Source organism: Plectropomus leopardus, chromosome 9, assembly GCF_008729295.1.
Source record: "Plectropomus leopardus isolate mb chromosome 9, YSFRI_Pleo_2.0, whole genome shotgun sequence".
Lineage (NCBI taxonomy): Eukaryota > Metazoa > Chordata > Actinopteri > Perciformes > Serranidae > Plectropomus > Plectropomus leopardus.
The window spans coordinates 11,779,649-11,791,335 of NC_056471.1; positions in this window are offsets into that span (position 1 = coordinate 11,779,649).

Sequence of the window (11,687 nt, forward strand, 5' to 3'; positions counted from 1 at the left end):
ACCAATCATGCCACTCCTGTGTAGTGTTCATAGTGACATGCGTAGAACAGGAGTGTGATCTGAGGGTAATACCATTATGCCTAAGAGATGGGGGTGGATCGACCCAGCAATACGCCCGTGCTGCATATTGATTTTTTTTTTTTTTTTTTTTGACCATCCAGTAAAGTTAATCGATGCCTTGAAAAGAAAAACACGTATGAAGTCAGTCGATATAAGAATTTTACCATTAAATAATTTTAAAAAAAATACCACACGGCTTATTTAATGTTAGTATATACGCCGAGTATTAGTCACGAGGTAATTTCTGCTTTGCATGTTTAATGGAAATTCAAGCTAAGTGTCCACGAGCTCACGAGTTTATCGTGTATTAATTTACGACCGCAGCGAAATCAGCCAGTCAGAGCCCTGGCAAAATATCGAACGTTCTGTTCCGGGTCACGAGGCGTTCTTACGAAACAAACTGGACCCAGAGAGTAAACACTAAATTGCTTTAATACCGCTGTCGCTGGATACTAAACGTTCCCCTCGTGTCATTGAGATGATGTAAAGCCTCAGTGAAGGGTTAAGTTCCACCCCCTCCTTTTTATCCCCCCGTCTGACGTATATGCGGTGACGCCATCCTCTTGTAGTGGGCGAGCGATTGCGAAATCCTCATCCCCCCCCCCCGCCCCCCCACGCCCCTCCAGTTTGAGGAAATCCCAGATAACTACCTCTCCTTGAAATTGCCCTGTCTCATCTTGCTCGGCGAGCATGAAGAGGCAGACTGTGGCTTAAGCCTGGCACGGATCTGTGTCAGTATGCGCTTTTCCATGCAAGGAGGTAAATTAGTAAATTGCGTCAGCCATAGTGCTGAAGCAGCCCAAACTATAATATTCACCACCCATGACTCTATTTTGATTTTCAATGCACTTCCTAGTGCAACAGTCACTATGACCTCATGACGTCACTATCATCCTCCTTTCAATCACATACTACTTAATGTGAGTCATACAAATTCAGTTTATCTCAGCTTTGGTTAGCTGAGGGAGTAAAAAGCTTCATCCTTATCTGAGACCAAGTCGGGCGCTGTCCCGGGTCCTGAACTAATGTGTCTCTGTCCATGGTGCTGAACTGCTTCAGCCAACATCACACAGTCCTGCAAGCCAGAGTGCAAGATGTTAGGGGTTACTAATGACTGACATTGACACACTACAAGAAAACTTTACACACAGTTAACCCAGCTGTCTTTTAAAGCTACTTTCAGCCCAAAGGCGCAGTGGATAAAGTCTTGTTTCCTCACTGGCTGTTTGTACTTGTAAGCCACATCTGCCCTCTTGTGGTGTAATGTGATAACAGCATATTAGCCATTTTCCATTTACAGCAGCCTTTACTGAAATTGTAAATGACTGTGTATAAAGAATATTATAAATCATCATATTATAAAAACAGGGGGGCGCTTCAATTGATTGCTAACAAATATAGGACTAGTACTTTCATCTTAGTATACTTTGTTAAAAATGAGTAATATCCAAAGCAAACCAAACTCGTCTCATTAATTAGGGCAGCAACAGCAACATTAATTTCAATTAAACCCAATTCAGGTAGAGTTCCTGGACAAAATGAGTGTGTGGATGTTTGCACTTTTTGCATTTTAATGCTAAGCAAATTGAGTATACTTTTAATGAATTGTGCTTAATGCACTTTATTTTCACCCTTCTATTTAAATTCCAATTTCACTGAGGGACTTAAATACTGTGATAATAACATGAAAGCCAAAGTACACTGACAATTGTGAGAACATGCTGAGTATGGCTGGGCATCAGTATTTGATAAGTTATTGACTGAAATAACTCAGTGCCAAGTAGTACTGAAACTTCTTCAGTCAAATGACTCCTGTATTTGATCTTTTGTCATACTCAGACTTACTATTTGTATCGATTTGCTCACAACCAATCACCACAAGCGCTCTCCGATATAATGCGAGATTTGATTGGCTCAATACTACAGCAGCTACAAACCATACAGTCTGTGGCGTGGTGAAGTCGAGCGTAGTGTATTTGACATGGTTGGCAGTTCAGCATATCAAGATGCCGCCAAATGAGCTGTGGTGGCATTTTACAGAACTGACTGTTTCCGTTCACATGATGAGTATCGAATGAAGTAGAATCTGGAATCAATTCATGCTTGAGTCCAAACTGGATGTTGGTGCCAAATTTGAGAAAATTCCTTTGAGGCCTTCTTGCAATATTGCATTCACAGGAATGAGAAGGATGCAAGGTCACAGTGACCTTGATCTTTGACCACCAAACCTTGAAGAAATTCCCTCAAGGCACTCCTAAGATATTGTGTTCCCAAGAATAGTACAGACAGATGGATGGACAACATGAAAACATAATGCCTCTAGCAATGGCTATCAACGTATGAAGAACTATATTGGTTTTGGAATCATTTTAAAGGTACTGGTAATGGTGCTGGTATCATCATTTTTTAAACCTTGCCCAGCCCTTGTACTGGGAAAGAACATATTCACTATAGAAAGAGAGAAGAGAGAAAAACACTGTCTTTCAGCTAAAAAGAAAACTAGGCAAGACCACTTTCTGTAGTGCTCTTTCACTATCACAGGAGGCAGCTGAGCCTCAGCCACAGCAAGCAGGAGGTCTGCAGATTCATCGAGCAGGAGGCGACTCTCCTCAAGAGGAGAGTACTTCGAATGTATGGAACGTTTCTAGAGCTGTTGCCAGGCTCCTTTTCTGAATTCTCCAAAGTGGTCTGAGAAGTTCTTAAATCTGGTGTCACAGTTGCTACAATGTAAGCAGCATTTTAAATATGCTTCATTAGGTTGCGCATGCTCATTTTAACAATGTGTGTCAATCTGCCAGTTAGTGAAAAAATACATTCTCCTACACTTTAAAAATGACTCACCCACTCAATTTACCAGGTTCAATACTCATAATAGGTATTTGCTTCAGCCAATAGCTGTTATGTCATACCGACTTGTCAGAGTGGTTTTCAGTTACAATAATTCTCTCAAGAATGATTTTGAGGTTTAGTTTATCATGTCAGAACAGCTCCTGCTGTAATATGAACAACCACATTCAGACCAGTGTTAGTGAGACCAATGACTCAACTAAGATAGAAACATGTAAGACACACAACATGTCTACATCACATAACTGAAGTTAGATGTACGGCAGTGTTAACCCATATACAAGGCATGCTGGGAATATTTTACAAAAGGATTTGCCAAATTAAAGTGGTCATTTAAAGTGTGCTGTTAAGCTAACCGCTTCTGATGTAGTTATGAATTTCAGGCTTTTTATGTAAATAAATTATTATTTGCACAACGATTCATCCCTCAATAAATCACCTAATCATTTTAGCTAAGTCAACAGATCTGATACGACCCCATTTTCCAGTATTATCCTTACACTATTATTTTTTTCCTAAACACAAGTAAATCTCTTCCCTCTAACTTAACAACCCTTTTATTCTAAATATTAGGACTAAAAATGCTTTAAAAACTATATATACTTGTGTGTATGTGTGTACATATGAATGCATGTTTTGGTGTTGTATATTATTGAGTGGTACCAACTGTAACAAAACCAAGTGCCTTTAATTTCACACATTGAATGAACAAATAAATGCAACTAGATATGATGATGATGGTGATGATTATTGTTGTATTGTTGTTATAATTTTGTACATGTGTTTAATTATTCATTATTTATTCATATATGAAGTTATTTTTCTCTCTAATTCATGGGCATCCAGGGTGGGTGGATGTAGTAAAGTAAAGATAAATAAATACAAACAAACATATGTATATACATAAAATAACAAATAGACAGATTTTCTAACATTAACCTGAGGTATCTCAGTAAGTTTGTTGTTTTCAAGTTAAAGTTCAATTTTGTGATTATCACACTCTCAACTGTTCCTCAACTTGTGATCACCGGTTCAGTTCTCGCAAATTAGTTAATGAGTTGAATGAATTCTTGGCTGATTTTTCCTGAAAAAGTTTCTTGAAGTTAGTGTGGTCAAAAATATTGATTTATTAATACATATATATTGTTAATATTTGAAGCAGTTCAAATACAGCTGCACTGTCTCACTCTCTCTCTGTTTACTACAGTCATTATGATGTTCTCTGCTACTCAACACACACAAAAAAGAAGCTGTGATTGTCATGTTATATTTATATTTTCATCAAAATGTCATTTACATGCCCTCAATGTCAATATTTCCCTATGGCATCAAAAACTGTACCAAATATCCATATTTTGTATGGATTTGTGTTGAAGTTAGAAATCCCAGTATTGTGACAACACTGCAAGGATCAAAATCGATTTCTATAAACTACTAATGTGAATTTAGAGTGTTCTTTCACTATCTGCTGGGACCTTCTTAAAGAGACTGTTTAATTCACAACACATAATCATAAGCAAATAAGCAAGCAAACTCCTCCTTAGTTTTAATGGTTAAAGTTTCTTCAGCCTTAAATAAGTTTAGATTTATGGGACTCCGACTAATTCCAGCAAACACATCACAGTGTGACTTGGTTGTGATTGGCTCCCCTCAGTGAAAAATCCCCCCAGTTAACAACATTTTAATGAACAGCACCTTGTAAAGGCTCCTCTCAGCAGGTTTACTTGATGTGAATTAAAAGGAGTTGCTGTTTCTTATAGGAGTACGGTGTAAAGCCTTATGAGGACTTGGTTTTCCAATCCATTTAACAAATGCCCTTTTATTACACTACATTAACTTGCACAACACTTTAAAGACAACAAATTGTCCTGAGCTGTAGCACATCTGAAATCAAAATCATGAAAATTGAATAATATCTGCCCCGTAACCTTCAATTTCTTACAGGAGACATGCTCAGTGCTCCACAGCACAAAAACTGTGGGTGCACGGGGTTGGTGTTTCAGTGTGAATGAGGGCATTTCTAAAGCAGACTATGCAGTCTCCACAGACTCAGCAGCAGGCCAAAAATAAAGGTGATTCACCATGCGTTATATTCTGGGAAATAAATTGTGAAATAAAATGTTCCCTGTGTGCAGTCTGAAAATCGCTAGCACAGTCAGATTTCCCAGCCTCAGTCGCCAGTGGTCCTTTCAGCCCCCAGTGAACCCGCCTTTATCTATCATGGCGTCTTTACGACCCTGAGCTCCTGGGCGATGCTTTCCCTTTTACAGATCCATTGAGTGGAGTCAGTCAGTCACAGCAAGCATTATATAATTCCAATCAATCTGAGTTATAAACTCTTGACATAGGTCAGCCCGCGCTACAGCTGAAATTTACAGCTGTTTAGATTGCAAGTCATTTCCCCGTGGCGTGTGCATACACACTGCATCTGCCTCCTGGAGATGAGTGAAAATAAAACCCTGCCTGTGAGGAACCTCAAATCTGAGTTTTACTCCCTCTTTGAAGCAATCATGAGTGATTGGGTACATTTACTGTATTAGGATGCATTAATATTCTTTAGTCTGCCATAAACTGCAAGAAAAATAAACAGGGGGAGTGCTTGCTGCAGGTCTTGAAAATAGTCTTGATGTTTTACAGAATGATGAATTAAGCAGCAAAATAAAGCAACACCTCTAGGTGGCAGCAGAGACTGATCATCTTCTCAAGGGGTGTGATTACTATTCACAGCACTAACCAGGGTACATATCAACCTTAGACATACATGAATCTATTCAGTTTAATGTATACCAATGGTTGCACAGAATGAAATATTTACTCGTATATGACACTCCACCGTAGCTTGAATGAAGCTGTTATTGGATGTAGCAGGACGCTGCCGTCATCACCTTGAGAAGTCCGAGCTCTCTGTGTCTCTGTGCATGTGTGTAAACAGCAATTTTAGCATCCAAAATGGCTCAAGATGAACATCTCACGTTTAAGACGCTGATGGAAAAAGCAAAATGTGTTTTGATTGCACAGTCTGTCGCCTCATCTCACTGTGGACGCCATAATGTGCCCTGTTTACAGCTGCGGAGGATTTGTGCTCTATTTGTTTATGGCACATGTCTGTATTTGTCATAAAGAATGCAACCTCTCCATATCTCTGTATAAGAATACACCCACGTTTTTTCGTAATGTGTGTTAATTTATGTAACACTTGTTGTTAACATATTTGTTTAAGTGTTCCTTTATCCACTGTATACATTACACACAGTGTGGGCACGTCTATAGTCTGCTGATCGAACTATCCTTTGGGTATAATAACGGATGCACTAAAATTAAAGGCATTATGCAAATTGTACATACAAAGTGCTCATAGCTATTCTCCATCTTCTTTATGCATGCAGGCTTAATTCAATGAATCTGTGTGAGAGCACTTTCACCAACGCGTGAACTCCACATACAGCACCTGAACGTATGCCAAGCTATACAGATTAACAATGTGACATACTGGAAGCAATATTACAATTATGTCATAGCAATTTGTTAAACTGTCTCAAGGCTGAGCGTAGGAACAGAAGGATATAACTTATGGGTTTTGTGAGCCTGCATGTGTCTGTCCGTAAATTTGCTCCTTACAGGAAAAGGTTGCCCATTTTTCTTTTATTTGTCAATTTTTGGCAGTTATATAAACCCCATCCCAGCTGGCTGGTTGCCTGCACAATTGCCTGCTATTAATGTTGATGCATAATTGCATTACATAATGTGTTGTGCTGTCTTTTAGAGGAGTCAAACAGCTGTGGCTATTGGCTGTCTCTGCTGTGCACAGAGTCAAGCACTCTCCTCCAGTACATTGCCAGACAACTGCCTAATCATAAATGGGAGCTGTCACAGGTCACTGTCAATTTTAAGCCATATCAATGGGGCTTTTGTAACTGCTACTGCACTTCAATGCATTTTGTCAATGAATTGTAAGATTTTAAGTCCAGGGAGATTTGATTCATTTATATTCTTTTATCAGACTGCCGCTAATTCAAACACAGCAGTCGTACAATGTCATCAGTGACAGACAGAGAAATCAATCTCTGTTATAGAGATAGAGAGAGAGGACGAAGGAGAGCTGAGTATTTTGCTGCACCCAGCTCTGCCCCGGTGGTTCCCCAGCAGATGGTAGTGCAGCATCGCAGAGGAGCATCCCTCAGAGCAGGATGAAAATGGTGCAGGAGACGAGCTGTCGGAAAATGAACGCTGCAGATTCTGAGGTACGAACCTTAATGGGATAATAGGGTAATATCTTACCTACACCATCATTGTGCAAGGCAGCACATTTAAAAAAAAAAATGACAGAATCACGAATGACAGCAGTATATCTTTCAACATCTCCCATATGGTGTACCCAGGGGGACGATTAAAAGTGGAGCACATTGATAGCCGGGGTGCAATGAATGTATGTGCGTATGGCTGCAGTTTTGAATCCAGTCACTTACGTAAATGAATCCAGGATTGAGTGCAATCATAATATTCAAACTGCAGATTAAATAGTTGATACGGCAGGAGCAAGACAACCAGCTGGGCTAACTGAATGCAAACAAGGAGTAGAGCAAATATCAAAGACATGTGATATGTCGAAAGTGTTTACAAGGGGCTTCATTTGCATCACAAATAGCATACTTAACAGGAGGATTTTGTGATTTTGGTCTCATCAAACGTCGCTTTATTGTGTGATATCATAGGTATTTTTCATGTCAGATACAAAGCACTCTCTACCTGTTACAAAGCTGAAACACTTTGCTATTTCAGATTTGGCCTTTTCAAATTTTGCCACGCACTAAGTGCATGTCGGAGCGAGATCAAACTGGCTGATTCATCTGAGCTTCCAATTGCCTCTGCCCCTAAACACAAAGTCAAGTATTGTTTCTGTGCCGTATTGCATGCCATTTGGGAAATATCTTGGCTATTTTTTAGCTCTATATTGGACGGGCGCGGATAGATTCACACTCTTAAAAGTGCTGTGAAGGAAGTTTGTCACACTGTAGCAAAAGCAGCAAACAGGTGCAGAACAGCAAGTGGCAATATATACATAACAATGCAGCATTTTTTGTTGCTCACCCACATGGAAGGCAGGATGTCATGCTCTGCTGATGCACGTTCTGAGCCAAATCTACTGACAAGAACAGACGAGTTTTTAAAGGTGAAACATACCTCACCATGTATGTTCTGACAAAATATATCAGCGCTGGAAACATGAGGCACGAGTTCTAAGGCAGAGCTGTATCCTTTGAAGTCGTGCAAAATGGCTCTCATCAGATGAAGAGCTCTGCAGACTGAGACATCCAGCATATAAAAAAAATGCTGTGATTGGAAACCTGGTAAGCTAATGAGTTTGCACTTCTATCTTCTCAATTTGTACAGGCTTTTGTGCCAAGGCCTTTGAGGCTTTTCTGTGCCAAGTCTTGTAATAGTGTTCTCATTGTTCGCCTGAGAATCTGACACTTTTTCATGAAACTTAGGGAGGGGGAATCCGGCTCCAAACTTTTTCACATGGGAAAGACAAGGAGCCCAGGAAAAAAATCACTGTGAATTATGGATATTGCTGCAGTGAAATTAAGATGACAAAGAAATGGCATAAAGAAAGGAATCCTGTCTTAAATGGCTCCAAAGGGTGGATATTTCACAACTGCATCTGAGCTGCAATGCGGCGTAACAAGTCATAAGTAGTTCTTGTTAAAGACTTATGAAACCATATTGCTCATTTCTCCTTCCCCCACTCCTTGTGTCAGCCTGAGAGACTCAACTCCTGCATTCTTATAGGCAATAACCATCTGTAACTATTAACTATTGGCCCCTCAAATAATGTGTATATTAGAATCTCATTTCCCCTGTCAGAGTTGTTGCTGTAGAAGTGAAATAATTTAAGGCTGCCTGTGTGTGCTCTCTCTCTGCCTCCCTCCTTCTCTTCTGGTTTGTCTAAGCAGACCGCATAACTATCTGATAAATGAGCTACAAATGAGAGAGGGGTTTTTACACTTGGGAGTTGTTCAAATTATTGGGAGGGCAGTGACCACAGTGCTTATTTGAGCTTAAGATGCAGGCTGTTGAGATTTGCTGGGAGCAAATCTAGAGGCTGGTTGAGTCTTCAGGCATGTCCAATCCTATCCATTCAACCATTAATGCCTGAGAGTAGACCAGAGGAAACATTACAGCCCTCAGATCAACTCTGAAGCAGAGAAACCAGGGTCCCCTTTCTCCTCCTACTCAACTGCTTCCTTTTGCCCGTGCAGCCTCGGTGAAAATTCAATAATTCTTACACATGACAAGACAGCACAGAACACTCTCCATATCCTCCTCCTCACTATTTTTAAACTACTGTACACTCAGCAGTTTCTTTTTTTAAAATAATAGTGACTTTCCATGTGATAATCAGCTGTCTGGGGATTTTGGGATAAAGCGATGAACAGACATATCATCACGTTGTGCACTTTCTCATGTAAACAGCTGTTTAGGTCAAGAGAGGTAGGTAGGAGAAGAATTTGATATACTGAAGAGAAAATCTAAACAAATGCCCCTTTGTTCCTGTGCAACGAAGTATTTCACTGCTGGAAAGATAATTTTTTTTGGTAAATCGGAGCCATTTATGCAGCAGAAAGACTCAAATACCTATGAAAATGGTGCTATATAATCAGAGAAAACAAAAAAAATGGCTGTGGCTTTTTGCTTTTGCTTAACCTACAGCTACCAGAATGCACTGCGCTGCACCAGACGAATAAATGCTCCTGCTGGTAGCTGATGTTTTGCAAACTCCATTTGACACAAAAACAGATAGCTGGTATCAAACTTCCTATCACTGTCTAACAGTACACTGTAACAGCTTTATCTGCTTCTGTACTCTTTGTGTTCGCGGTGGCAGCATAAACACAGAGCAAATTAAAGTCCTGCCCCATCCGGGGAGGAAAACAATCCATCCATCTCCAAAAAATGTCAAAAAGCTGCTATGTGATGGGATGCACTACCAACAGTGTAAAAAACAAACAAACAAAAAAAAATGGAACAAGGTTTAACATAAGCTGTTAAACCGCAAAACTACAGAGGTGAAGGATCAGCAGAGTGAATGGGGGGAAACTGTGGGATCTGACACTAAGTATACCGCGAGCAGCAAGTATTTTGCTAATTTGACCAGACAAACTGTAAAGGTTGAAACTAACTTTTAATTTTCTTCTCTGAGAGACATAAGGTGCAAAAATAATCCTTTGCCATGCTGATTTCTAATGTTTCTAGCTAGCTACAGGCATTTTGTAAGCCTTTCAGCCCATGTTTGCATATTGTGGCACTGATAGTCAGTGGTGGGTGTGGCTTTGGGGTATGACGCATTGCTCTCTGTCTCTGTTTTTGGCAGGCAACAAGAAAATGCTTAAATATAGCCTGTTGTTTGATCAACACCCGATGAGAGCCAGGAAAACTCCGCCAGATGACACACATTGTGCATAGACTGTATAAATAATGGACGTAGCTACAACAAATTGTGTACCATCGGTTTGTGGACTCCTGTTTTGAAGCCTTGAGTTTGGCATTTGGACAGTTACCATCTTGTTTTTTGGAGCTAGAAGTGACCATATTTGGATAAGAGGTTGGAGCTGTGGAGGAGTGAGTGGTGGATCTGACTCACAGACTGTAGCGACAGGTAGCAATGACTTGCAGACACCCTGTCACTTAAAAACGTGTAACTTTGGGCCTTAATAAAATCTAAACAGCTGAGTTATAAACAAAATTCATGCCCCGTACAAAAAAAAATGAATAAACTCCTCATTACATAACATCTTGACCAGGCTGAAAAGTCCCTTTAGCCACAGACACGTGTGTTCAAGGGAGATTATTTCAGCCTTGTGCTATTAGACTTTTTAAGTCCTCTGCCACTGCCAGATCCATTGGCACTGAGCTGCTTATGGACTGATATAATTTTATCCCTATTTATTCACTGTTTTTAATCTGTGTGCATTGTGTTTTAATGTGTGTTGTCGTATTTTAATCGTTGTTGTTGTATTTTGATGTATCGGGCTGCTATGACGACATAATTTGCCTTTGGGGGAATGAGTAAACTATCTATCTATCTATCTATCTATCTATACATTACCTACAGAGGAAAAAAAACATTTTTGGCTGTTAACATGTTCATTTCTGCTGTAAGGTTGGGCATTTTAGCCTTGGGGTCTAAGGGGAATTCACTCTGTTTTGGAACCAGCCTCAAGTGGTCATTCACTGAACTGCAGTTTTAACCCACTTCAGCACTGGCTTTATTTTTCTGTCTTGGAGGTTGCTGCTTGGTTTCGTGTAACCTGACAGAGTTCTACTGGGGGGAGATGTCTAGACAGTAGTTAGATGGAGGGAAGTTTACCACGGTTCGTTTACACACACTATCCACACTGTTTTGATACTAAGCTGGTTGAAAATGGTCAAAGTATCCCTTTAAAGGAAGAATTCCTTTGTACAGTTCAGGAGTACAGTACCAACACACACAAACAAACACACACACACACCTCTCTCTAATACACACAGACAAATACACACACATAAACGCACACAGTAATTCTATGAGGCTCAAGGTTGTCGTGCTTATTGAATATATCAACTTAACCACTGATGTCATTGATCAAAAAGCCAATTCCAGTTCTATTATTGTGTTAGAGGGTAAAACAATTGCCAAATGACTTTGTACGGTGCACTCACTTGGTAAACAGATCTGAGATCCATTAAAGCCTTGGAGATTATCAAGCCTCAGTTCAACAATTTGTGGAGATTGCTCTAAA